The following is a 27,866-nucleotide window of genomic DNA, read 5'->3' as shown; positions in this document are numbered from 1 at the left end:
AAAACCCTTAAAAAAAATTTAAAATATGTTTGCCAATACTTTTAAAAGAGGCTAGTTACAACCAAATTTATACTATGTATCTATGCAATACATTTATATGCAGTTGCGAATATAAAAGATTCATTTCTGCAGAGGATGATGATTAATTCCCCCCCCCCCCCCCCGATATTTTATCTTGACTATCTAGCAGAACCATCAGTGGGAAACGTATGTCTAAACAAGGAGGTTATATTAGAAGGAGAGAGGACGAAAGACGATAATTACACATAAAATGTTACCGACTTTTCTGTAAGTGGGTGTTAATTACTTGAGATCGACTCTTTCACAGAGGGAGATTTTGTCCTAATTACATACCCGAGTAAGAACGGAAACACCCGAGGTGTCATAAACTGACCGGAAATATAATTATTGACATATTAATACAATTTTTTGTGATATTTTTTATTAAGTAATTAAAAATTAAAATTTTATGTTAAACGTTAACTTCTAACCAATAGAAATGAAACGAATATCTGTCATTGCCGTCAATGTTGATACCAACAGAAAGCACTTTTACGTTGTTCCCGATAAATTTCTCTATGTTTCAATTGCAAATATTCTTTCCGGTCGTTACCGGTCACCGTAACTAAAGTACTTTGCATATTCGTATATTTTCTATAATTATTACCTGCCAAATCTCATCAACAGGAATTGACAGGTGAAGCGAAAATCTTTGTTTAAAGCAATGTAGTGTTGAATAAAAATCGCACACTAACTTTCCTTTAAACCCTCATAACTTTGTCATTTCTCTATCTTTTTTCACGTTAGACAGACGATTGATTTTGAAATTGCGCGTCCAATCTTTTTCCATATCATAAACACCTATACACTGCATTGTTACCAAAAATACACCTGAACTCTAATGACCCACTCACTGATAACAACCACGTGACATATGCGATTTATCTATTAGCCCGAACTGCTCGCGGTAACAGCCCGGTACATCAGAGGGCCATGTCAAGTGGGTGATAAACATGTCGGTTTCTTTATATTTTTATCATTTTTCTCTGATCGAACTGCTATCCTGGGGATGTTAATTTTGTATCAAGCAGAGTGTTCACTCTCCTTCTAATATAACCTCCTTGGTCTAAATAATGACAAAGATCCGTCCAACAACCTGTTGGGGTATTGGCTTTGTTCATTGTTGAATGTCGTACAGTGATCTATAGTTTTTTTTTTTTTTTTTTTTTGTGTAAACAATATTTTATTCAGAAACAGATAAATAAATGCGAACATAAATACAATACAATGGATTGGAAAACAAGTGACAAGTCACTTATACAAATTCCTCTCCTTTTAAATGGCAAAATCAATTACAATGGACAGAAAATGTACAACTATATAATATAATATCATGGAAAAAGAAATCAAATGTAATGGAAATTAAAATATAATGCAGATAGTATTTTTAATATTGGGTGACATGTTGTTGGGCCAACAAGAATAATTATGTGAATCTCTTAGTTTTCAATATATAGTCTTGGACAATAAGAAAGTTCTTTTTATTGTCTATATCGGTAATGTTCGGATCCCCATATAGTAACGTATCTATGTTAAGTGTACCAACTAGGTTAACAAAGAGGGCTTCACGAGTTCGATGATAATTGGGACAGTTTAGAAGGAAGTGTTCTGAGGTTTCTATCTGTTTACATTTACAAAATGGGTCTGATTCCAAATTTTTCTGATACAAGTGATCCCTAAGACTACTGCTCTCGGTACGGATTCGGGCATGATATATCTGGCCTAGTCTACTGCCTGCATAATAATAATTTGGTATAGAATGATTTATCTTTAGAAATGCTTTAAGTGGCGCGATAGAACCAGCATTTTTTATATCTGGGGGAGGCTATTCCATAGTCGAACTGTTGATGGAAGGAAACTTTTCATATGATAAGTAGTTCGACAGGGTACTGATGGAAAATTATTTGCAGAACGAGTTCTATACTGATGAATGTTTCTAAACTGATCGGGAAGGATATCATTTAGATAACATGGGGTCTTTCCATTCACCATATTATGAAAAAGTAAAAGTTTATGCTTATCTCTTCGCTGTTGAAGAGTCTCCCATCCGCATTCAGCCAAAAGTAAGCGTAGACTGGTGAGTTTTGTTGCACCAGTAACGATGCGTGCAGCATCGTAATTTACATGTTCAAGCTTTGCTTTTAAGTATTCGGGACAGTTATCCCAGACAACATCAACATATTCAAGTAATGGGCGAACACAGCTAAAATACATATTTTCAAGAGATCTTCTGTCTAGCCTAAATTTTAGGCGACGCAGTAAGTTTAGTCGAGGTAACGTCTTTGGAATTATTTTTTCAATGTGATGATTCCATGTCCCATCACTCGAGAAAGTTAATCCCAAGTGCTTATGAGTTTGAACTCTTTTTATAATGACGCCATTCATATTCAAAGGGGGGTGATAATCTGGTTCGCTTTTGCGTGAGAATACGATGGATTCTGTCTTAGACGGGTTAAAATTTACTAACCATTTATCCGCCCAGCTATTTATTTTACACAAGTTGTTGTTTAAAGAAATCGACGAAACCAGTGGATTATCTACAACAGCATAAATACATGTATCATCCGCAAATAGTTTAATCTTACAGCTTACTTCGTTAATAATGTCATTAATATATATAAGGAACAGCAAGGGCCCGAGAATTGACCCCTGGGGTACTCCAGCATTTACATCAGCCCAGGAAGATTCTACTCCGTTTATGACCACCCTTTGTTTTCTGTTCGACAAGTAATCTTTAAGCCACAGGAGAAGGTCACCAACAATCCCCATCATTTGCAACTTATAGAGCAATCCCTTATGCCACACACGGTCGAAGGCTTTACTTATATCGAAAAATATGAACCTGATATCTTTGCCTTCGTCTAAGGCTTTGCTAAGAACGTTACAAAAGTATAAAAGCTGATTTCTGGTCGAATCGTTAGGCATGAAACCAGACTGGTGCTCGGAAATCAAAACTCGTATAAAGTTAAAAACGTGCTTATATACACAACGCTCGAAAACTTTACTCATCACCGATAGAAGAGATATTGGTCGATAATTACTAAGTATGCTTTTATCGTCATTCTTGAAACAAGGAATTACATCAGCTAGCTTCCATGCGGACGGGAACAACTTCGTTCTAAGACTTAAGTTGAAAATAGCGCGTAGTGGTTTTGCTATAATATCGGCAACCGGCTTGAGAATACGACCGCTTATAGCATCAGGCCCCGAAGCCTTGTTGACATTTAAAGTTTGAAGAATGTCTTTAACTTCGTACGTTTCGAAAACGATAGTACTTAATCGTCTATCTGGAGGGGTGTCGTCCCTAGGCAGTAGTTTGTTGCTATCGTCAATATTAGACTGCGACGCAAAATAGTCATTAAATGCCTCGGTCTTTTGTTTATCGTCCTCAATAATAGAGCTGTTTAAATTGATAGGCGGGATATTCATGTCTCGAGATTTTAGGTTGGTTATGCGGTAGGCTAAATTCCACCAAATTTTGGTTGAAGACATGGTCGTTCTAAGCTTTCCGATCAGTTTGTCATAGAATTTTGTCTTCTCATTCCGTATTACGTTCACAGTTTTGTTACGACTCCTGCGAAATCTATAGTTGTATATTTCTGTGTCATTTGGTCTCCGTTGTGAAGAGTTGTCTCATTGGCAATCATACCACATCTTCTTTTTTATATTCTCTTCATGAATAATGCCAGAAAGTCAACAATTGTCTTTGTCGTTACTTACTAGTTAGACATTTTGAAAGAATCCTAATATATCTTTCTAAATCGAAGGTCGTGGTCACAAGACGAAAATCAAGATTGTGCAAAACAGTATAAATTCATATCACATTTACATTTTCTATTCCTGAATACCTGATAGATATATCATTACCTATGGAAGGTAAGAATAAAATGCATAAATGTAGATTTTGAACAGGGTGTCATGCACTTAATCGTAATATTTTCAGAAATCACTGTGATACATGTATTTCATTTAAATGTTGCATCATCTGTTCTTTTGTTACTTGGATGGAGAGTTGTCTCATTGGCACTCATAGCACATCTTCCTAAATCTAACAAGCAATTAGTCCGCAAAATAAGTAACTATAATTTAATAATACGACCATCGTTTGTCCGCATTGGTCATCATGATTATTTATACTTTTATATTTCTATGCCGGGTGAATTTATGTATCAATCTTTCTCTATTTGATAGATATAAACTTGCGAAAACAATTTATTTTAAAAGAAAATATAAATTGACTTAAAGTCAACGTCGTCATTCAAACAGTAAAATAGTTTAAGGTGAATCAGTGGTTAAACAAGCCCAAGGTGACACATATGATTTACATACGCCCTCATAACACTATATATTATATTAACGACTAAATATAAAATGACACTCTTAAAATTATGAAACCTTATTCGCAACGTTTTGTGTCCATTGAGATATGCTGTACGAAATTTCTGGTTTGAATGTCATGTATACACAAAAATCTTACTTTCGTGAAAAAATAAACAAGTTAGTGTCGCCAAAAATGTATGGCCTGAACATTTGGACTGACTGTAAATTAAAAAAAAAAAGTCGGTAGTATATTTATAATTCTATATTTTTTTCCCGACTTTTGGAACAATCTGCGGGGCAAAGTTTTACTAAATATACATATTCTATATCAATTTAAGCACATCATATTACGTTGTATATATATATATCAGTATTGTTAAAACTTGTGACACTTGAAGAAGGCCATTTGTTGAGCCGAAATATTTGTCAGCACGATTTAATAACAACATTTTCGTATTATAACATCTTATATCAGTACCGTTGTGCAAATCTTTAGACTGATATAATTTTTTCCTTATCTGCATAGTATCGCCTATTCTAGACGATCCGGTACATAGTAAATTTGCTGGTTTGTCGTTTTTATAGACTTTTATATATATATAAAGAAAGTCAAGACGATTGCCGAACAAAGAAAAGTTCATCAAACCTTACAAAAAAAATAACTTGATCAACCCTCGGATCCATAGTCTTTTAGGTATAGTTTCTGTAAGCAATTTATGGTGTAAAGGAAAAAATATACCTCATTCGAATCTGAATTGTTTCCCTTTATACAGTACTTGAATATTCTAGAAAACTGCAATGATTTTAAGGTAAAAATCGGTCTTTTTTCCTTTCTGATTTAAAGTTAACAGTGCGTTTACTGATATTTGATGGTCATATAGGTAAAAATGACATAATTTGTTTCAGCACAGCATGTACAAAGGGTTTTGAAATTTGCTTTTTTGATTCGGTAGTCATGTTGCAGATTTCAACTTATTGATACAATAATTTGGGATTCAAGATGATTTTTTGGGGGGTTGATAACCCTTACCAACCTCCAGTGGCGGATCCAGAGGGGGCATAGAGGGCGTACGCCACCCCTTTTGCTCGGGCTTTTTTTTTGTAAAATGATTAATCAGACTAGACTACGTGAACTTTGCCGTTTCCCGCATACTGTAGTATTAAATCTTATGGGACAATTCTTAACTTATGAAGATATTTTTCGCTGGAATTTACTGATTGTATTGTCAAAGTCATGTGATTCCCTATGGTGGATTTGACCAGTAAGTCGAAAAAAACGTCGCTTAGTCATTTTGAAATTCAAATTACAGTAACACATTGCTTAGGCTGAGGATAACAATTATGACACCAAGTCAAAGCGACACAGGATTGAGCAAGAACGTATTAACTTCTATTTCACTATTCCACCAAACACTTTATAGACTATTACACTCTCATGAAATAAAGTTCCACGGCAATATTATTTACCTACGAAAACAGTCATGTTTAACCCCAAACGCCCAAGCCTATTTTAAAATAACATAGCTGAATAATGATCCCCACTCAGTATATTCTAAATATATTTAAAGTCTAAGGTATACGGACCATTTGATATGTGGAGACAATTTGAGATATTTGAGAGAAAAAAAATACTCTGATTTTTGCCTTAAACATACAAATTTTGCCTGTATCTGGATTTAAAACAATAATATTGTCCACTGTTTTTGCTATTAGAAACAAAAAATTCCAACAGAATTATTTAGCATTAAATGAACATGATAAACAAAAACGGCATATTTTTTTGTGGCAGGGGTTTGTATGTCTGACAGGAATGTCTGTATCACCGAACTGATATATCAAATACTTTTTTCAAGACTGAAACCTGCCTGCTGGGTATGGCCTTTATGTCTCCATTTGTCGACCGTCATTCATAAATTTGTTGTCATTTCAGACTCATTCGTAACCTTTGGTTGATTTGGAACCCCTCACTTCCCTTAATTTTGTTGGGTGAAACATATCAACCAAACATTTGGATGAAAATTGCTTGTTTGTCTTTTTTAACTGGTGTCGGCTGTATTGTAAATTTCATAGAATACCCCGGTGTATATCTTGTTTACAACAAGAAATTTGTGAGGTTATGATAACTTAACTTACAACAAAACGGCGAGGTTTTTCCATGTTTATTTTTTATTGACAAGTCCCAAATCAAACTTATCAGTTCATATCTTTGGATCCATACTATCATTTTAATGTAGACAATTAATACAGCAAATACAGCATCGAAAATGTCCAACCCTTACACTTTACTACAACTACAAAATATGCATGCTCAATGCCAGAAACCGTTTAAAAAGTGCATAATACATGTACACTTATTTAATGTTTTTAGCCCAAAAAGGTCCCCAAAATTGTTCGCCTCGCTACGCTCGGCGATCTTTAAAAACTTCGCCCCCTTTCTAAAATACTGGATCCGCCCCTGACCTCTATAGAACTACTGTAACTTTGAGAAAGCATCAATAAAAGCAGTTTGTTTTTGTTATGATATTATTTTCATTACCATTCATTTTTACAGATTCATTAATTTGATTCAAGTAATTTATTTTAAAAAAAAAGACAAATACTACAGCAGTAAAACTTAACAAGTTCTAATTTGGTAGTTTTAAACTTTGGGGTTTTGAGTTTTAATGGTAGGTTAAAATGTAATGATTGGGAACGAGAAAAAAATATAATGAAATTGTGGAATATATTGCCTAAGACTCACAAAAAAAAATAAAACAATTTACCGTACCACGTCATACACAGAACACAACAACGTCGAATCTATAATTATAGTTTTTAAACATGAAATATACAATGTTAGCGATAGCTGAATTGAAAATAAGGAAATGAGGTCTGATTAATAAAGTAACTTTGAATTCAGAATATTAAACCTATTTCCTTATCCAGAAGTGGGGTCTGGTAAATACGGCTGATCTTCAGGACTCACTTTAACTGTTGAAAACCACATTTACATGTAATATAGTCTTCTCTGTTAGATTTAAGCTTTTTATAGAAGGATGGTATTTCGCATTGGAACCAGAAGGCAAACCATGATGTGCAGAAGGCAAGTGCTTCTTTCCTTAATCATCTTTTTTTTTTTATTTTTTTCCTGTGACAGTCCTGTCAGTCCTCAACTCGATCGACGCATCTTCATAAACTTGAATCCGCTTGTATTACGCTACACTCTATGAACAAAGTGTAATAGACTAGTCGGCCGAGAACCAGCTTAACCATTTTCATATCTGGTCCGAGACCACAATTATTTCGTAGTGCTTTTTTTTTTGGAACATAAATGAAAATTTAAAAATCCCACCTGCGCTTTCTCAATGAAATTTTTACAGTGTGTTGTACTACTTTTGGGACAAAATATATCAAAATCATAGAAAACTTCATCGGCTCTAACTCAAAATATGGACAATTTTATGTTTAGGGCGTTTTAAAATCTTTTGACAGCTTCCGAAGTGCTAATTTTTAACCTTCTTCAGCTGGACCAAATCACTACTTTACTTTAAAATTCTGGTCCCAATTATTTTACAGTGTAATTTCATCCCCCCCCCTTTACTTGCAGTTTAAGGCATTAAACATGGAAAAATACATTTGGAAGGGGTATAAAAATTACTGGCAAGTAACCCACTGTCAACACTAGGGACAAATCAAGGGACGACAACTGGGTCTCGGACCTAATCTTACTTATGCATTTGATTATTTGTTTTAAAACGAAATTATAAAGAGTTACACGGCATCATTTGTCTCGCTTTGATTTCTGCTTGTCAGAGTATAAGTGTAATGTTGACTGGAAGCGTGCGTCTAGCCTGCGATTGCTGGTGTCGGTGTACATGTTCCAGTGAAATGTTGAACGATATCCATTTGTCAGTAAAATACGGGGAGAGGGTCGAATTTCTTATTTATTTGATATTCTCTATGTTTAGTTCTTGACGAAGCTTCTGTCCAAGTTGACGTTGTCAAAAAAAAAAATAATCTAAAACTGTATGCAAATGCTAACTGCAAACAGCTTAGTTCAACGATCAGTATATATTATAAAAAAAGTGAGAAAAAATATCTTCAACCGCGTACGTCGAAATGTAAGGTCGCTTTATTTATATATTTTATTCAAGAGGTAAACAACTTCTGGACTTGTGTATTGCGTCCAAATTACGTATTTTAAATGGGAGAATGTGGGGAGATTCTTATGGTAAATACACTTGTATGAAGACAGTGAGTAGTAGTGTGGTTGACTATGTTATCGTGTCAGAAGACTTGATTGCAGACACTTTATTTTTTCATGTTGCTGATTTTTGATCAACTCTGTCAGACTGTCACTGTAAACTAACATTTGGCCTGTTAGCTAGTTACTCACCTAAAAATAAGGAGCAAGACATTACTATTTTATTTCCAGGAAAATATATATGGTCAGAAACCTCTACACAAAAACTTCAAGATACTTTATGCCAGCCAAATATTAGAAACAGTATTAAAAAATATTTGGACTCAAAATTTAATCTTTCAGAGGATAATATTGAACAAGCGGCTAATGAATGTTTAAATATAATAGATAACGCTGCCAGTAAATGTTTAATATTTCGTAAAACTAAATTAAAAGGTGTACGTAAACATAAAAACAAAAAATGGTTTGACCTAGACCTAGTACAAAAACGTAAAAGTCTTATTTCTAAAGGTAAGCTATTATCAAAATTCCCTTGGGACCCAATTATAAAAGGGTCTTACTATAAATGTTATAGAGAGTATAATAAACTACGTAAATATAAAGAAAGGAAATTTAAACAAAACATTCTTGACAGTCTGGATAATTTAAGGGATAATAATCCAAAGAGTTATTGGAATCTCATTAAAGAATTAAAAGAAGACAATTCGGATGGACCAGAAAATTCTATTTTCAATCTTTAAATTTTAACTCTGATAAATTTAAAGACAGATTAGAGGAAATAAGTAAGAAAGTAAAAAATTTAGAAAAAAATCCAACTTTTTGTGAACTAGATTACAAAATAACCCTAAAAGAAATCTTGGATGCTATAAATAAACTAAAGAATAATAAAGCTGCAGGATTGGATGGTATTCCAAATGAGATATTAAAATCAGGGGGAAGTATATTTGCACCTGTTTTGTAGAAACTTTTTAATTTAGTATTCTGCTCTGGAACATACCCTCGCAAATGGTCATTATCTTATTTATGTCCAATTTCTAAAGCAGGGAGTCCTAGTTAACCTGAAAATTACAGAGGCATAGCAATAAATTCATGCATTGGAAAATTATTTAACAGTATTCTCAATAAAAGACTTGACATTCATCTTGATAAAAATAATATAATTCATCCATGTCAGATTGGTTTTTCAAAAAAGAGTAGAACATCTGATCATATGTTTGTTTTAAAAACCATATTAGACAAATATACTAACAAAAAAGGGGGAAAAATGTATGCTTGCTTTGTGGACTTAAAAAAGGCTTTCGACAGGGTCATATACTGTGGTATGAAATATAAATTATTGGAAAATTTTATACTATTTTAAAAGATATGTACAGCAAGAATGAAATGGATGTGAAAGTGGGCAATGTATTAACAAGTAAAAACACAAAAATACTGAACTCCGAGGAAAATTCAAAAAGGAAAATAAAAAATCAAAAGGCAAAATCAAAAGTCCAAGCACATCAAACGAATGGATAACAACTGTCATATTCCTGACTTGGTACAGGCATTTTCTAATGTAGAAAATGGTGGATTGAACCTGGTTTTATAGCTAGCTAAACCTCTCACTTGTATGACAGTCGCATCAAATTCCATTACATTGTCAACGATGCATGAACAAAACAAACATACTCAAAGAGTAAAAATGTCAAAAATAGGGGTACAACAGTCAATATTGTGTTATCATCTTAATATGACTACATAAACAACAAATGTAACAAAGTAGCACAAAAAGGCATACATCAAATTCAACATTCTCATTTTGCTTTTCCTATACGGCTGAATTTATCTATGTAAAGTCTACCCATAAATGAAAGAAGGTTTTCATTACTGGTGTAAAATTAACACCATCTTTCAGTTCGCTAGTTGGGGTAAGACAAGGGGATGTTCTAAGTCCAAACTTATTTAAGCTTTTCATTAACGATCTGCCCCCAGAATTTAAGCCAAGTCCAGATGCTGCTGATATCAATGGGCGTAGAATTGATTGTCTTATGTACGCTGATGACATTATTGTATTATCAAACACTAAAAAAGGTCTTCAAACCCGACTTCATATATTGCATACTTATTGTATTGACTGGTGTCTAGATGTAAACTTGTCCAAAACAAAGGTTTTAATTTTTAATAAGCCTGGAAAATTTTTGAAGGAATCACTTTATTTAGATAAAGAGGCTATAGAATGTGTTAATAAATGTAAATATTTAGGGATAGTCTTTACTTCTAGTGGTCTTTTTCAACAGGGGAAAGAAGAGCTATTCAAAAAATCCTTAAAGGCAAAATTTAAATTACAAAAATCCATGTCAGCTTGTAATCCAAGTATTGATACTGCAATTCATTTATATGATCACACAATAAAACCAATTTTATTATATTGTAGTGAAATTTGGGGTTCATTTAAAATTAACTCTGCTGCTTGCAAGAAAAAAAGTGATTATCTATTTGAATTAATATACATAAATGATTATTTGGAAAAATCACATTTCAGATATCTAAAGTATATTCTTGATGTAAATAAGAAAGCCTCAAATTTAGCAGTGTTATCAGAGGTTGCAAGATTTCCTCTTTATTTTTCTGTCATTATATCTATTGTAAAATATGTACACAGGCTTAACAAATTGAAAAAAGGGTTACTTTATGATGCTTATGTTTGTAATTAAATGCAGAAAACATTAATTGTTGGTATTCATCTATGAAATATGTACTTCAATCACTTGATATACAAAATTTAGATACAAAGCTCAATAAATTAATTAAATTTGTAAAATGTAAACTTTGTAAGAGTTTTAAAACATTTTGGTTGGTCAAAAGGTCTGAAACCTTATCACAAGGTAATAGTAAATTAGAAAATTATTTCAACCTCAAGACTGACTTTGTAAAGGAGGCTTATTTATCAATTAAAGATTTTAGTATAAGAGCTATATGTAAAATGAGAATAAGTCCTCATGATCTTAGAATTGAGAAAGATAGATATAGTAAAAAATATATAGAGAGAACTCAACGTCTATGTCATCACTGCTTATCACATGGATCAAATTCTATTGAAGATGAGACCCATTTTACAGTAAATTGTCCATTATATAATAAACAGAGGAAATTATTATTTGATAAAGTTATCACTTTTTGTACTAATTTTAAAGAACTACCTAATGATAAGAAATATTTCTGGCTGTTCACAAATGAACATTTACCTACTCTCATGTGCCTAGGAAATTACATTATTAAAGGTTTAGAAATACGATCCAGATGTAAACAAAATATATGAAATAATATAATATTTTATTGTTATAACATTTAATATAATAGTTATATAAAACACATGTTGTGTTAGGCTCTGATCCTGTCCATAACGTTATAGTATGGTATTTGTTTTCTGTTTTGCTTTTTCCAATCATATTGTGTTGTAAAATGACGCCCTTTATGGGTTCTTGATTAGATTAATAAAATTCTTCTTATCTCGTTTGGCGACAAAAAATATTTCAACTTGAATTTCCTCCCTTTGAATATTTTTGTATTTAAAAGACAAATCCACAGGGACTCGGTTAGCAGATTAAAATTTTGTAAATCAATGTTTTTAATTTATTTTTTATTATTTCCTGTATAGTAATGTAAATAGACAGGAAATAATAAAAAAATAAATTAAAAACATTGATTTACAAAATTTTAATCTGCTAACCGAGTCCCTGTGGACAAATCCACTTAAATTAGATGCATAGACCAGTTTATTCCACCAACAGTTAATATTGCAGTTAAAAATATCATTAAACGATGCTCTTTTTAAAGAATTATTCGTAGTTGACTGTGAACGTCATGTTGCCCAATGTAATGTATGTTGTTCCTTGTCTTATTTTTATTGAGAAGAAATGATCTGTTAAAATAAGTTAATCGATATAGACTTAAATGGTATAATAATTTACTTGTATCACTCCGATTATGGTTTCCTGGAAGCATCAAATTAGGCAAATAATATAGAACTATGGTTTTGAGAATAACTTAGGAAAAAATGTACAGATTCAATTAACAAGCATGATGAAGGAGCCGTGGTTTGATTTGAGTAAAATATGAAAAATACCGAACTCAATAGATAATTCAAATCGGAAAGTCCCTTATCAAATCGCAAAATCAAAAGCTCAAACATATCAAACAATCGGAAAACACCTGTCACATTCAAGACTGGGTAGTTGGTACACGCATTTTCCTATGTTGAAAATGATGGATTGAAACTAGTTTTACAGCTAGCTAAACCTCTCACTTGTATGACGGTCGCATAACGTACCATTATATATTGGCAACAATGTGTGAACAAAACAAATGAGTGTCCTGGATAACAAAACAGTCACAAACCTCTCAATTTCCTCAATCTAATTGAAATATTGATCTCTGATTACGTTATACTACACATGTAGTATAATACGTAATCAGAGATCAATATTTTAATTAGATTGCAATATTGTCTCTGATTACGTTATACTACACATGTAGTATAATACGTAATCAGAAATCAATATTTTAATTAGATTGCAATTTCCTTAAATTCTTTTTCTTTTTTTTTTTTTTTTTTTTAGATTTTCTAGATTCATTGAATACTTCTTCAGGTCACACTACTTTACAATTTTGCATAATTTTGATAACGTGGTTAAATTAAGACCCCCCCCCCACCTAAGAACCAATATGCCAACTTGCTTCTTTAATATTTTGAATCAAACTGCCTGAATATCTTTGTTTTCGCAGTCGTGTTTGTAAAGAATATTTAAAAATATTAGAATCCTTCTTAATTTAACGTTTACCTGAGGGAATTGCAATTTTAGTATGTGTTAATTTGATAATAGAAATATTGAAACAGAGCGAGATTAATGAGCGGAGTGTATCGTCGGCGAATGAAGTTGATTGGACCATCATCCACCATTTACTTACAGGGCCCAGGCCCCTGGCTTAGAACAGACACACACATACATTAAGAGGCGGAATTATACATGGGTGAATGATACCATTGTTATGCGTGTATTGTTTTCAGAATAAATCAGGCTATATTTTCATTTTTCTTTACAATATTATTGTATATTATTGGTTTAGTTCATTGTTGAAGGCTGTACGTTTACCTGTTTTTATACGCCCGTCGTCTTTTAGACGGGACGTATTATGGTATACCGTTGTTCGTCCGTCCGTCCGTCTGTCCGTCCGTCGTACCGTCTGTCCGTCCGTCCGTCTGTCCGTCCGTCGTCCACACTTCGTACAATAACTCAAAAACACTTTCACCAATTTCCATGAAACTTAAGTGAATTGTTTATATCTATTGACGTAAGCTCCCTTTCGTTTTTTTTTAATTTCAGATTTTAAGTTTTGGATTTATGGGGCTTTATTCATAAAAAAGGGGGGATTTTCAACACTTAGGACAATAACTCAAAAAGGCTTTCACCAATGTCCATGAAACTTTGGTGAATTGTTTATATCTATTGATGTAAGCTCCCTTTCAATTTTTATAAATTTCAGATTTTAAGTTTTGGATTTATGGGGCTTTATTCATAAAAAAAAGGGGGATTTTCAACACTTCGGACAATAACTCAAAAAGGCTTTCACCAATGTCCATGAAACTTTGGTGAATTGTTTATATCTATTGATGTAAGCTCCCTTTCAATTTTTATAAATTTCAGATTTTAAGTTTTGGATTTATGGGGCTTTATTCATAAAAAAAAGGGGGATTTTCAACACTTCGGACAATAACTCATAAAGGCTTTCACCAATGTCCATGAAACTTTGGTGAATTGTTTATATCTATTGATGTAAGCTCCCTTTCAATTTTTATAAATTTCAGATTTTACATTTCCGTGTTATGAAATTTTATGCTTAAAAAAGGGGGGATTTTCCAATTTTGGGACAATAACTAACACTTTCACAAAATTTTATGCAACTTTGTTAAATTGTTTATATCTATTGACATAAGCTCCCTTTCCATTTTTATAAATTTTAGATTTTACGTTTTCTTAAGTAATGAATTTTTATACTTAAAAAAGGAGGATTTTATGAAACTTTGGTGAATATATTAATGTAACATCCCTTTTGATTTGTATATATATTTCTAGTTGATCATATAAATTCTTTTAAAGCATAAAAGACGAGTTAAAAGAGCAACGGGCGTATCATGCGCTAAAGCGCAGCCCTTTATTATTTATATCTTCAAGTTATTCATATTCTCATCATTTCGTTGCCTTGGTCTCAGGTAGATAGTTTTCTCACTGGTGATCACACCATAATTCCCCATGTTTATACTACAAAACTGTTTTTAAATGATTACACCAAAATAGTGTTTATTTTCAGATTTCGATTATCAATATCGAATATATCTAAAATGCTTACCAGCAAAAAAGAAAAATCTAAACAGAAACTGTCAAAAGAACACAAGTGCGTAATCCTGAGATAAATCATATTGAAGAATAGAAACCAATTTTACTTGTCAAATATTTCATTCGATTTTTCTATAATGGCCTAATAATGATAATAATCTTTAAATAAAGGAGAAATTGATTCACCGGGAAATATATTCCTCTTTACGTTCAATTGTGTATATAAATTGATTAAACACTATCAAAAGACCTAGCACTTGATTTTTTTCAACAATTTATAATTGTTTTCATGCGTTTACTAAGTGGTTTTTAATTTTCGAGGTTATATAGTTTGACAAAGACGATAATTTCAGTCTTATATCTGAAGTGCAACGATATTTAAACAAATGACTCGGATATGCACAAGTGTGATGAAATTATCCTTACCCCATGTCCAGTTTTTTTTTATTGCATTACACCAAAGAGGATTGTACTGCATTTTTGAGTCTTCTTGGGTTCAATGTTATAATGTCTTTGCACTTGTGATATTTTATGAAATTGAATTTTACACCTGATAACTTGGATCAACTTATATCTGTTTTAAAGCATATGCACGGTGGGTATGGTTGTCCTGCGAGAGAACGTTCTGTGCTGGTGATTTGGTCCTGACGGGTGCTGGTGATCAATGAAAAAATGTAAACAAAGACGAAAATGATGATTTTTGACGTTTTCCACATAAAAAATGGAAGAAAACAGTTGAGATTTTTCAATTTTGTTTCTTATGGGTTCATATGTAAACCATTAAAAAGTTGACCCTCTAAACTGTTTTAGTAAGCGTAACACAAAAATGCTCATTTTCAGAAAATCTAGAACTGAAAATATAAAACAAAAATGCTCATAGAGTCCGCTTTCTATACCGCAATCCACACGACAAAACTATTTTGTGAAAAAAACATTGCAATTTATTGAAATTAAGCATTTTCTCAATTTATTCATGTCCTGATACTGTGCTGGTGGGTCCTGTCATTGTGCTGGTGGGTCCTGATACGGTGCTGGTGATTTTGGATACGAAGTTGGTCATATTTGAAACAAATGTTACAAAATCAATAAAATTGGGCAGATAATTGTTGTCAATAGGATCTATGACTCCTATTTTAGCTCTTGTGCATCCTTTTGGCTGTTTAATATGTGTTTTCAAATGATCGTAACTTGTATTACATAATTACATAAAAGGGCAACATCTTTCGTCCAATATCAGATAACAATATATAGTATCTAAAATAAGAATAGTTTTGTTAAGATATTAAATGCCCCTTACATTGATGCTTCAACAATGATCAAAGCCCATGCCGCATAGACATGTTTGTTAGCGCTCCGCATACCCCTCCCCGCTTCCACCCAACCAACCCTCCTCATTTCCTCCTTCATTGTTACAGTGGTGTACCAACACAACAATTTATCACATAAAATAATAACACAAAGACACACATTATTGAACAACGAATGCTCGCAGGTACTGAAAGCTAGTTCAAAGCCGCATTTTCAACTAATAGATAAACCATGTTCTCATATACAAAAATCCCAATCGTGTCGATTAAAAAGGTTCAAAACTTAAGTTCACATTTTAATGTTTGACGAAGCAGAACTTTAAAAGTGTGCAGTGAATCTTGTGTTCACAACAGTTATTGTCATAATTATGTTTACATAAGACTTAAGGAATTAAGAAGGTACCAAGAAATATTTTACAGTTCAATTTAATGATCATGAATGGAAGGAAATGGTATGGAAGTTTACATAGGACAAAAAGAAATTGATAGTATTTTTTGGCGAAAGACTTAAACGCTTCTTTGCATTATATACTAGTAGTACAGCTCTTCTATAAAAGCATGCAAAAAAAAACTTTGATTGACTTGCTTGCTGTGTTTGCTTGGATGTTTTCAAACAATAGGTAGGCGGAGTTTCAATACATACTGAGATTTGATTGGACAAATACAAACTGACAGGAATTGAAGTTAATGTTTATTGTCCAAACAAATTCTAGTATATAGTAAACAGACTACTTACCTGTCGTTTACAAACATCCAAACAATCATAGCAAGCAATTTGATCAATGGTTTGCTTTGCATATATTTATAGAAGAGCTGTAAATTCTAAAAAAAAAAAATTCTTGTTGTCGTAGATGGTTAAATCCTCAACAAAATCTCAATAACTTTGTTGGAACGAATAAAGGTTTTAAATTAAATTTTCGTGGACTTTTTAGCTTCCACCCTGACGAGGCATGTTAGCTGTTCGTATGCTGTTGCACCTGACGCACGGAAACTTTCACATTTCCATCTTCTTTTCTGAAATATTTTACCCAGCTCATACTTGACAGGATTGTTATCCTAGTAAAAGGTGTAACCAATGAATTGAACACAAGTTAAAAATTCCACAATACTATATAATTCATTTTATGTGTCAATTTGTTCGAAAAAAGTCGAAAAGAAGAGAGTTTTTTTAATGTCATGATTATCTGTCGCTTTCTAGATCTATGCTTAGCATTTATTTCAGATGACATGGACTCCTCACCCTGGTGACCCTGCTGCCTTTCATAACTTTATCCGTATATATTAATAGATAAACAAAAGGCTGCAACTGGTATTTTTGTATTTAACATGATTCGTTGTAACGAGAATATTTGTGGTGAATGGAAACTGTGAGGGTCAAAATCTTAAATTGCTTATAAATGTTGCTGGACCCAGTTTCGTTATCTGATCTGAATTTTCTGAAATGTGCAAGGTAGATAGACATTGGCCTTTTGATTTTTTTTACTCGGTAAGTTTTGCCCTAATTGCTTGAACTTTTGCAATATTAAAGCCGACTTCAATTAGTGTGTAGACAAAGGGAATATCTTTGGTTATCTTGCTTGCTGAACAGAAAAGTCATTGTTAGGTTATGTACACTACCCTACTTTAAGAGTAGACTAGTCCGACAAATGACACATCTTTCTGTCTGCAGGACCAGGCTACTTCGAAAGGAGGGTAGTATACCTTACCTAACAATGACTTCACGGTTTAGCTAACAAGCAAGCTAACCAAAGATTTTACATTTGCCTACATACTCAATGGAATCGGCTGTAACTAAAAACTCGAATACATTTTAACAGACAGTGGTCATGTTTGTTGATGAATATTGTTTTTCCTAGATTCACTCTTGAAAAATCATTTGGTAACATTTGGTCAAGTAATTTCAGAAAAGATCTTTTTGTAATTGCGGACGCCAAGACAATACATGAACCTCACACGACACAGGTGAGCTTATATATGATCTTATAGCGATTCGGGTTGATAACCAGTTGAAATTAAGCCAGTTTTTTGTGTGTGTAGATTTGTATTGTTTTAAACTGTTATGACCTTTTAAAGTTAAATGTAGGTGTTTAATCTAAGAATTTCTTTTTTAAACTTATATACTTGTTTTATACTCAATTGGTAGTATAAAGCTACGAGATATTTTAAATTTTGAAATTGACATATTCTAGTCTGCCCTTTCATAAAATAGTGATTTTTTTTTAGTGTTCTATCGAACTTTCGAAAAAAAATACCTGATAACCGTTCAGACAAAAAAAAATATGTTGAAAAAATAAAAGGTACAGCAAGTGATTCTTAATAGCTATAAGATACATTTTTCTTTTAAAATACAACTTTTAAATCTTACGGGAAACTATTCCAAGCTTAAAACTTTCACTGTAACCTCGCTCTAACCTATCCCCCCCCCCCAAAAAAAAAAAAACCAAAACCAAACAAACAAACCCGCAATACTACTGTCATTCTTATAGTCAGCACTAAATTGTTCACAAACAAATGTGTTTTAAGCTGCTAAAGATTTATGATTCAAACGCTCAGAAAGTCCTTTGTTCTATATTTTTGCTCTCCATTTTTATGCAAAACCTTTTACATTTTTATTTTATGGGTTATTGTTGAAGGTCGTACGATGACGTATAGTTGTTAACACATACTTCCCTTGGTTTCTTATGGAAATTTGTCCATTGACAACAAACATACCACATCATCTACTTTATATAAGTATTGTATAAATTACAACGTATTTTGGTGATCTTGCAAAATGATCGTAATCCCGAAAATCGTAAACATATTTTCTTATCTTAAAAGGGGGCAAGAAGGGTTCCATTAACAGGCCAATAAATAAGATTACAGTTAATTTAAAAAAAAAATAAAAAAAATAGGGGTATTCTTTCTCTCATAATAACAGTAAACAGATTCACAACAATGTCAATTTCAAGAAAGCAGACAACAGTTAATTAGTCAGTAGCAGTACAGCATCAATGATCTTGAATATATGCCACTTTTAACTAAAATATAAAGGCACAGAACCAGGACATAGGAGCACAGAACCAGGATCACCAGCACAGCGTCAGGACAATTCCGTTTAACGAACTTGCACGACTTTTGCAATATAATATTGTTGTAATATACTTTGCATGGTACTTATGACGCATCAGAGAAAAATTAAGCAACAAAACATTCGTTTTATTGCCGTTCTGATACAATGTAAACAAACCCACCAGCACAGAATCAGGACCCACCAGCACCTGACAGGACCAAATCACCAGCACAGAACGTTCTCTCGCAGGACAACCATACCCACCGTGATATGACGTCGATTATTAAATGCGAAAAGATTTAAGAGTCTTTGTTTCAGAATATTTGTTTAATCTGCTGAAATTTCAGTTGTAGACACCTTTTTTTTACTGAATCTTTCGAGCAATTCTGTATTCCACTTTGATGCAAGTACAATAGTTGGTTGGCTTAAATTGATATATAAATTGATATATATGAACCTACTTACGTAGATACCGGTATGTTGTGGCTACTACTATCATTATTAACATGATTTCATATTAAAATAAGAAGATGTGTTATGATTACCAATGAGACAACTCTCCACCAGAAACTAAATGAAGAGGAAGTTAACAACTAAAGTTCAGCATACGGCAGGTACCAAACTTAGCAAATGACAAATGTAAAACAATTAAAACGAGAAAAAAAATAAAGAAAAAAACAAATATGGTATACAGTAACAAACGGCCACCTCTGAATTTTAGGCTCCAGACTGGGACAGGCACATACAGAATGCGGCGAGGTCAAATGAATGATGATTGATCCGTCTCCCTATCATGGGACAGTGGTGTCACAGTACATCAGATCAAATTATACAATTCAGCTGAAAAGGGCATAACTCCTCAGATTGATACAAAGCTAAAAAAAAAAACCAAACACAAGACACTAAGTACAGATCCGAGAGTATATTGATGCACGATATGTGTACTTTCAATGTTAAATCGCATATGTTTCGACCATTACGAAAATGCGCTAATTCTACGCAAGGCTCGTCATCAAAAGGGTGTAATCATGGTTGTTGAAAGAAACACTGAGTATGGCAAGCCGTTCTCGTCAAAACTGTGTTTAAACCCTTTTTTCGAAAAAAAAAATACACACTGAGATTTAAAAACCTAAAATAACACACTGAGAAATCGAAATTGCACACTGAGATTTAAAAAAATACACTGAGAATTCAAAATTACACACTGAGATTAAAAAAATACACTGAGAATTCAAAATTACACACTGAGATTTTAAAAAGACACACTGAGATGAAATAAATTGAAAAACACACACTGAGAATTGTTAATTACACACTGAGATTTCAAAAATACACACTGAGATTAATATGCAAATTACTAATGAATATTTATGAGATGAATAATTCAACAGATTAATATCTTGATCTCAAGAACTCTTGTCATAATGAAATGCGATTCCTTCAACCAACATTCGTGATAAATTTCAAGACTTAATCCCGCTAACATGTTTAACCCGGCCACATTATTTATGTATGTGCCTGTCCCAAGTCAGGAGCCTGTAATTCAGTGGTTGTCGTTTTTTTATGTGTTACATATTTGTTTTTCGTTAATTTTTTTTTACATAAATAAGGCCGTTAGTTTTCTCGTTTGAATTGTTTTACATTGTCTTATCGGGGTCTTTTATAACTGACTATGTGGTATGGGCTTTGCTCATTGTTGAAGGCCGTACGGTGACCTATAGTTGTTAATGTCTGTGTCATTTTGGTCTTTTGTGGATAGTTGTCTCATTGGCAATCATACAACATCTTCTTTTTTATATTTACATCGCTCATATTCATAAGTTTGTTGCCTATAATTACTACCAGTATATCGGGATTTTTTTTTTACTTAAAACCGTTTAAGCATGGGTCCCTTTTCAAAAGTCTTCCAACTGTTACCCTGATTTCGCAAGGTAATCTTTTATATTTTTGTTACGTTTATATGCTATAATAAACACTTGAGTAAACATTTCACTGCATTCTTTGTTTTTTTGCAGATTGTTCCAATGTTTTCTTATAATTTGAATAAAGTTTTTCACCATTTGGTTATATTTTGTAATAAGAGTAAGTGGGTGTTTTCTTGTTCTTGTATTTCTAAAGTTTTTTTTATAAATAATTTGGAACCAAATCGAAGGACTAAAGAGTTCTGTCCCCTAGTTGTTTTAAGCTTGTAATAGATTCAGATTAAGTATGCTAATTAAATATGTGCGCATAAAAAGTGCGCACAAATCTCAGTGTGTAATTTTAAATTCTCAGTGTGTAATTTCAAATTCTCAGTGTGTGTTTTCAGTTTATTTATTCTCAGTGTGTCTTTTTGAAATCTCAGTGTGTAATTTTCAATTCTCAGTGTGTGTTTTTCATTTTTGTAATCTCAGTGCGTCTTTATGAAATCTCAGTGTGTAATTGTAATTCTCAGTGTGTAAATTTTTCGAAAAATGGTTTAAACATAGTTTTGACGAGAACGGCTTGCCATAACTGAGAGACTTTTAAATAAATACTGAGTACCCATATCAGCAACGGATACTCCCGGTCGATGACCTACATGTGGATACAAGCAAACATTGAAGAAACGTATAAACACCATAGTCTGCAACAAGTTACTTGTAAAACAACAAACACTGTATCTTGAATAAGGAGACCCATTTCCTAAACGTATGAATTGTCACCGTATTGACTGTAAGCCAAACCTGCTATACTAAGTCGACATCAAGTTAAGGTCTTCTGATCATACTAAGGCAAATCTCAAATGTTACCAATTCTTTATATAAAAAAATATAATATTGATCACGATACGATCACAGAGACTCGATTTGCTTGTATCCATGTGATATGAACTTTGGTTTTGATTGATAGTTTGATCATTGGTAATCATACTATATCTCCTTTATTTTGAGTTCATTAGAGGTTCGGAAAGATTCCTTAATGTATATATAGTAGTAAAATAACCACAGGGACACAAACGCATTGTAATCTATGTTAAGTTTTTCTTTTGAAAATCGATTTCCTGTCCAAGTTATAAAAGTAGAATAATAGTATCTGTATACATGCTATTAGATCTTGATTGTTGAATGTTTTAAATGGGGAAAAAATTATCATAACTACATTAGTCAGTTTCGCTTAAATACCTTATCCAATTTGTTTTTGATAATATATAAAATTGAGAATGGAAATAGGGAATGTGTCTAAGAGACAACAACCCGACCATAGAACAGACAACAGCCGAAGGCCACCAATAGGTCTTCAATGTATATGTATATGTTTAACATGATAGGCAGTCTATGAAAAAGACTATTTAAACAGTCTGTGTTTTCGTTAGATGTTTTTTGTTGTATCGATCTGATGAGTAAAGCCCTTTTTAACAGATTTTTTATAGTTTGTTCTTATGTGGTACTGTTACACCACTGCCCCAGGTTAGGGGGAGGGTTTGACGCCATCAAACTAGTTTAACCCCCCCCCCATTCCATATGTGCTTATCCCAAATCAGGAGCCTATACCGGTAGTTCAGTGGTTGTTGTTGGTTCATGTCTAAAATTGTTGTTTTCGTATATTGTTTTGTTATAAATCATACCGTTAGTCTCCTCAATTGAATTGTTTCATATTTTTCATTTCAAGACCTTTAATAACCGACTTCACGGTAGGGGTTTCTCATTGTTGAAGGTCATTCAGTTGCCTATTATTGCTTACATTTACTTCATTTACACTTTGGTGGATATTTGTATCATTGGCAATCATACCACATCTCCTTATTTTTATATGGAAAAAGCAATTGTTATATCGGATCATGCAAGTTGACAATCCATATCGTCATATAGACACCTGGACTGTCCTGGATGCAGAACATTGCTAGTGTATCATTTGATCTGGGAGAGCCTATGAAGACGATTTGGACAAACAATAGAGACAACTGTACCAGTGCTACCGCCGACTTGTATTTTCAAAACTCATACGATACCGTACACTATATGAAGGTCTTGGTCTAAAATACCAGGGCGGAATAAATTGTTAAACAATTCAAACGAGATTTTTTATGAAAAGAGTTAACATAAAACACATGACATAGAACTGAACAACAATCATTGACAAATAGGTTTCTGACTTTAGACTGGCACATACATACTTTGGCGAAGTAACACATGTTATTGAGCGTGCACCCTTCCACCTAAAAAAATGTAAAACAGTTTGAAAGTTCTTGCCACACCATAAAATATGGTCATGAAAAAGACAAAAGATACAACCAATATTAGACAAGTCGCCGTTCCTAAAGAATAGTTCAAATCGTATTGCAAATAACTATTTGATCATTTCCTCCCAACCAATTCTTGATAATCAACCAGGACACATCATCAGAGGCCCCTGAGGGGCCTCGGGTGTATTGCCATCGCCTACTTTTCAAAGATCAAAGAGATGCATATATAATTAGTTTTGGAATAATAACCGACATTATAGACCCGCGGACCTATATAGTGCAGAATAAAATTTCGTATCGCTTCTTTTAAATTCATGTTTTCAATGGATACTCAGTTTTTTTTAATTTTTCTTAATGCAAATTTATAATATGAAAATGTTTTGTCGTTAGAAATATTTGTATATTAATCAAACGATCTTCAATATCAATGACGTGTCGAAAAATTGTTGTTGCGGATGAATACCACGAGTGCGCAAGAGGGCAAGCGCGAGCGTGTAGAAAATCGAGAGGAAATCAATTCACACATTTATACACAGAAAGGTAATTATATTTCAATTATTTGATTTGGAGTAACCTCTTTAAACCGTTTGTAGCATATATGTCTATAATATTAACGTAACAAAATCAGGAATATTTAATCTGACACAATATTAATATAATTTATCAGGCCGCGTCCCCCGCAGCCATTTTGAAAATACCAGCAGATTGGGTAGGAGTAACAAGAACCTGCAAGGCCCTTAAAGACAAGGTTACTTTTTGTGCATTCTTTATGCACCAATTTGGGGTTTTTTTAAATCTCAACAATTTTTGGAGTTAAATTTCTTTACTTCGTAAATAACAAGTAGATTGATCACTTGGACACACACGTGGAACTATTTTCTGTTTTTAAAGGCAGTGCTTTAAGGCCTGACTTTCAAGTCATGAGGTTAATCTTTTCATACGCAATCTATGCAGGGGGTCTTTTGGCCAGAAAAAGATCCGGAAATGTTCGAATTTCTCCTCTTTTTTTTATGGTATGATATGGTTTTTGTTTCTTTCATTTACATTGGGGACTAAAGAAACGATCAGTGTGTATTGTTCGTTTTATAGAACTTGTTATTAATGTGTATTTTGCATTATAAGCAGTCAACCTGACTACAAACTATCATTATTTGTATTCCGTGTGGAAAGAGGTCGGGTCAATTTCGAGTGTTATCTGAGATCTAAAGATTTTTTAATTAGTTCAGACGTTGATATAACAATGAAAAGTCGATTGAACATGATTAATATTGCATCTTCTATAATTCAAAGCGGAATTCAGTTTATAAACGAGAAACCGTAAAGCGTTTTCAATTTCGGTATAAGTTATGTATGTTGTCTACGTATTATCCTGGTTCCCGGTACTACGTTCCGGGTATTAGCTATTTGATATATCTGATGTGTAACATTACGATCAGGTACCAGCCAATCTACGTGTGTATGTGTACATGATTTCCCGCCAAAATGACCGACTTACAGCTATGGAAAAATAGTCCATAAACGTTCCGTATAATGATATGCAAATTCATAATTAATCGTAACTTTTTTTATCTTTATATAATAAATATAACAAAATGGATTCCACAAAATTGAAAATAGCATTATTTTACGAGGATTTCTAATATTTTTTTCACTTCCGGGCGCAGTAATACGTATGTTTTGAAGGAGCTCGAAGAAATTGACAAAGTGAATTGAGAAGGAAACGGATAGATATACGTCCTTGCTATCAGGTAAAACAATTTAAATGTACAGAAAAAACACATTTACTTCACACAAATAGTACAGGCTTAAGCATTTTATTGTCTTATACACGACTGTAGTCTAGTGTTTAAACGACGGCGGTGACCTACAAGGTACGGGTCATACTGGGTCAAGTCTAAATATGTAAACATATCCACGTGCTATTAGGTAGAAAGCATCGTAATGCAATATCTGCAATTTTTTCCTCCTTTATACATCGTTTAACCAGATATATTTCTCTTTCAAATACACTTAAACACGGGTTGTACGTACGTATCTTTTCTAGTGTTTTCTTGTCCTTATTAAAGTTCATTTGTTGATGTTTAAATATTTTTGAACGACTGAACACAGGAGTGAATGAATGCAACAATGATATATACTGAAGACTTGGGCTGTACAATGATAGTGTACGTATATCATACTGATAATTATTCTAGCAGTAATTATGTTAATTTAGGATGTAATGACAGGAATTCATGAGCTATGCCTCAGGCTTTCTGAAAAAATATCAATGACAATGTAAACAGGAACAAAACATTGACACGAATGATGCTCTCTTCTATATTATAGTTATTTAGGTATGTGTGTTGCACAAGTTTCAAAAAAACTTAAGTTATAAAACTTTTTTTCAGGGCACAAACCCACTTTAAAGAGACTTGTCTACTGCCACACCAATCCTATTTTCATGCACCATTTGCAAGCAAGAGACTGAATGGTTTGCAAAATTAAAAATCAGGACGGTGTCCAATTAAACCAAAAGAACTAAACTGGATGAATATTGTAGGAGAAATCTAGAGGAAAGTTTTGATTTGTGAAATTGGTTTTCCTGAAAAGTCATTCATCCTAGCCTGCAGAAAGGAACTATAACTGTCCCCCACCAACTGACGAGCTAATGTTGAGCTTCACATATGCAATTACTCAAATACCATCAATGTCTATGTTTTCAGCACAGATTTCACAAGTTATGACACAGCTGTGCTTTTTTTTATACCTGTTAAAGAGTTGTATACTAAATTTTATTTTTTTTATCAATAAATATATCTTGTGTCATTTAAGAACTTGTATTTTGCCAAAAGATGCATACTAGTGAATGAAAGTGGTGCAGTTCATTTTGCTTTGGTATATAGAATTGAATTACAATTGTTCATGTTATTGGAATGCATATAAAAATAAGGAGATGTGGTACAATGTATATACATGATATTTAGTGAGTTTATCAAGCAAAAGTGAATAAGAAATAGGTATAAGCAGTTACAGGTACTACTGTACAATCTCAAACAATGAGAAAAACTCATACCGTAAAGAGAATTTCATATTTACAAGTAAGTTTTGTTTGTGCGTTGAATAATTTTCTTCTATTGTTTTAATTGCAAATATTGGAAGTGGTTAAAATGCTAATGAGACAGCTGTTATGGCCACAGAGCCTTAATTGAAAACTTCTTTTTCATTCATACCGGTAGATTTTGCCTGGAGTTAGAAACATATCTGCCAACTTTTCAAAATGCACATGGGGGTTTTACGTGAAAGATGGTTCATATAGTCATACAAAACCTTCAAGGGGGCCTTCAAATGGAAGCAGGACAAGTCGCCCCACTGGCTAATCGCCCACTTTTAAAAAAACCGCCACAAACTGATTTATCAAATCGCCCCACATGTGAAATTGGTGAAATCATGTTAAATATTACTCCTGCCAACCCGCCCTACTTATAAAAAAACGGTAATATTTAGATTAATATATATATATATATAATTAAAAATAAAAACTCGCACCACTTTAATGAAAACTAATCTACACAGAATACAAACAAACCGAAAATTTATTTAATTACTATTATTGATATACTGAAATAATAATTCTAAAAAAAAAATGTATTGTTGAAGAATAACTAAGTTTTGAAGCTTAGTTATTTGCATAACAATTGAAAAGAAACCTGTTAATTGTATCATAGTGCAATATAAGGAATTTAACTTATATTCAACGGGATAACATCTTTTTCCATAAGTGGGGAGAGTGGCAAGACCTTTTCAGCTTTTGGTCTTCGGTGCTGTGCGGCTTTGTGCCTTTTTCACTTTCGATATTTTATATCTGGGCGTTATGTATTTGGGTTTAGTTTTCTGTAATTAGTTAATACTTCAGTTTCTTTATGTATATCTCTTTCATATTCATTTGATAAAATTTACTGTTTGCAATACCATGAATTGTTCTATATAATAAGAATGTTCTTATCCCGGGCATAAAAACAATGCCGTATTTGGCGAAACCTTTTCAACTTTTTATCTCCAGTGCTGTACAACTTTGTACTTTTTTCTCTTTCGATCTTTTATATCTGGGCGTCACTTGTAAGTCCTGTGTGGACAAGGCGCGTTTTTGGCGTATTGAATTTTAAACCTGATGCTTTTTGTTATCTATTAATCATGTTTTTCTTTGTCTAATATGTTCTCCTATTTATTTGTATTGTAGTCCTGTAATATGTTGTCATTTCAATGTTATATTTAACTTTGCCATTAAAGTGCGAGGTTTGGCATGCCACAAAACCAGGTTCAACCCACCACTTTTATTCCCTTTAAAAGTGTCCTGTACCAAGTCAGGAAGATGGCCATTGTTATA

The 27,866-nt window shown here is 32.9% G+C and overlaps 1 long non-coding RNA gene across 1 annotated transcript; it reads left to right on the top strand.

Annotated features, from left to right (window-relative positions):
- The first annotated feature begins 24,375 nt into the window (after positions 1-24,375).
- On the top strand, positions 24,376-26,308 carry LOC143051793 (uncharacterized). The gene is made up of 2 exons (XR_012970906.1): positions 24,376-25,248; positions 25,891-26,308. It is a non-coding gene; the product is annotated as an uncharacterized LOC143051793 (long non-coding RNA).
- Positions 26,309-27,866: the final 1,558 nt, after the last annotated feature.

Source organism: Mytilus galloprovincialis, chromosome 1 (genome assembly GCF_965363235.1).
Source record: "Mytilus galloprovincialis chromosome 1, xbMytGall1.hap1.1, whole genome shotgun sequence".
Taxonomy (NCBI): domain Eukaryota; kingdom Metazoa; phylum Mollusca; class Bivalvia; order Mytilida; family Mytilidae; genus Mytilus; species Mytilus galloprovincialis.
The sequence above is the reverse complement of the archived record's forward strand: the minus strand, read 5'-3'. Positions and strand labels throughout refer to the sequence as shown.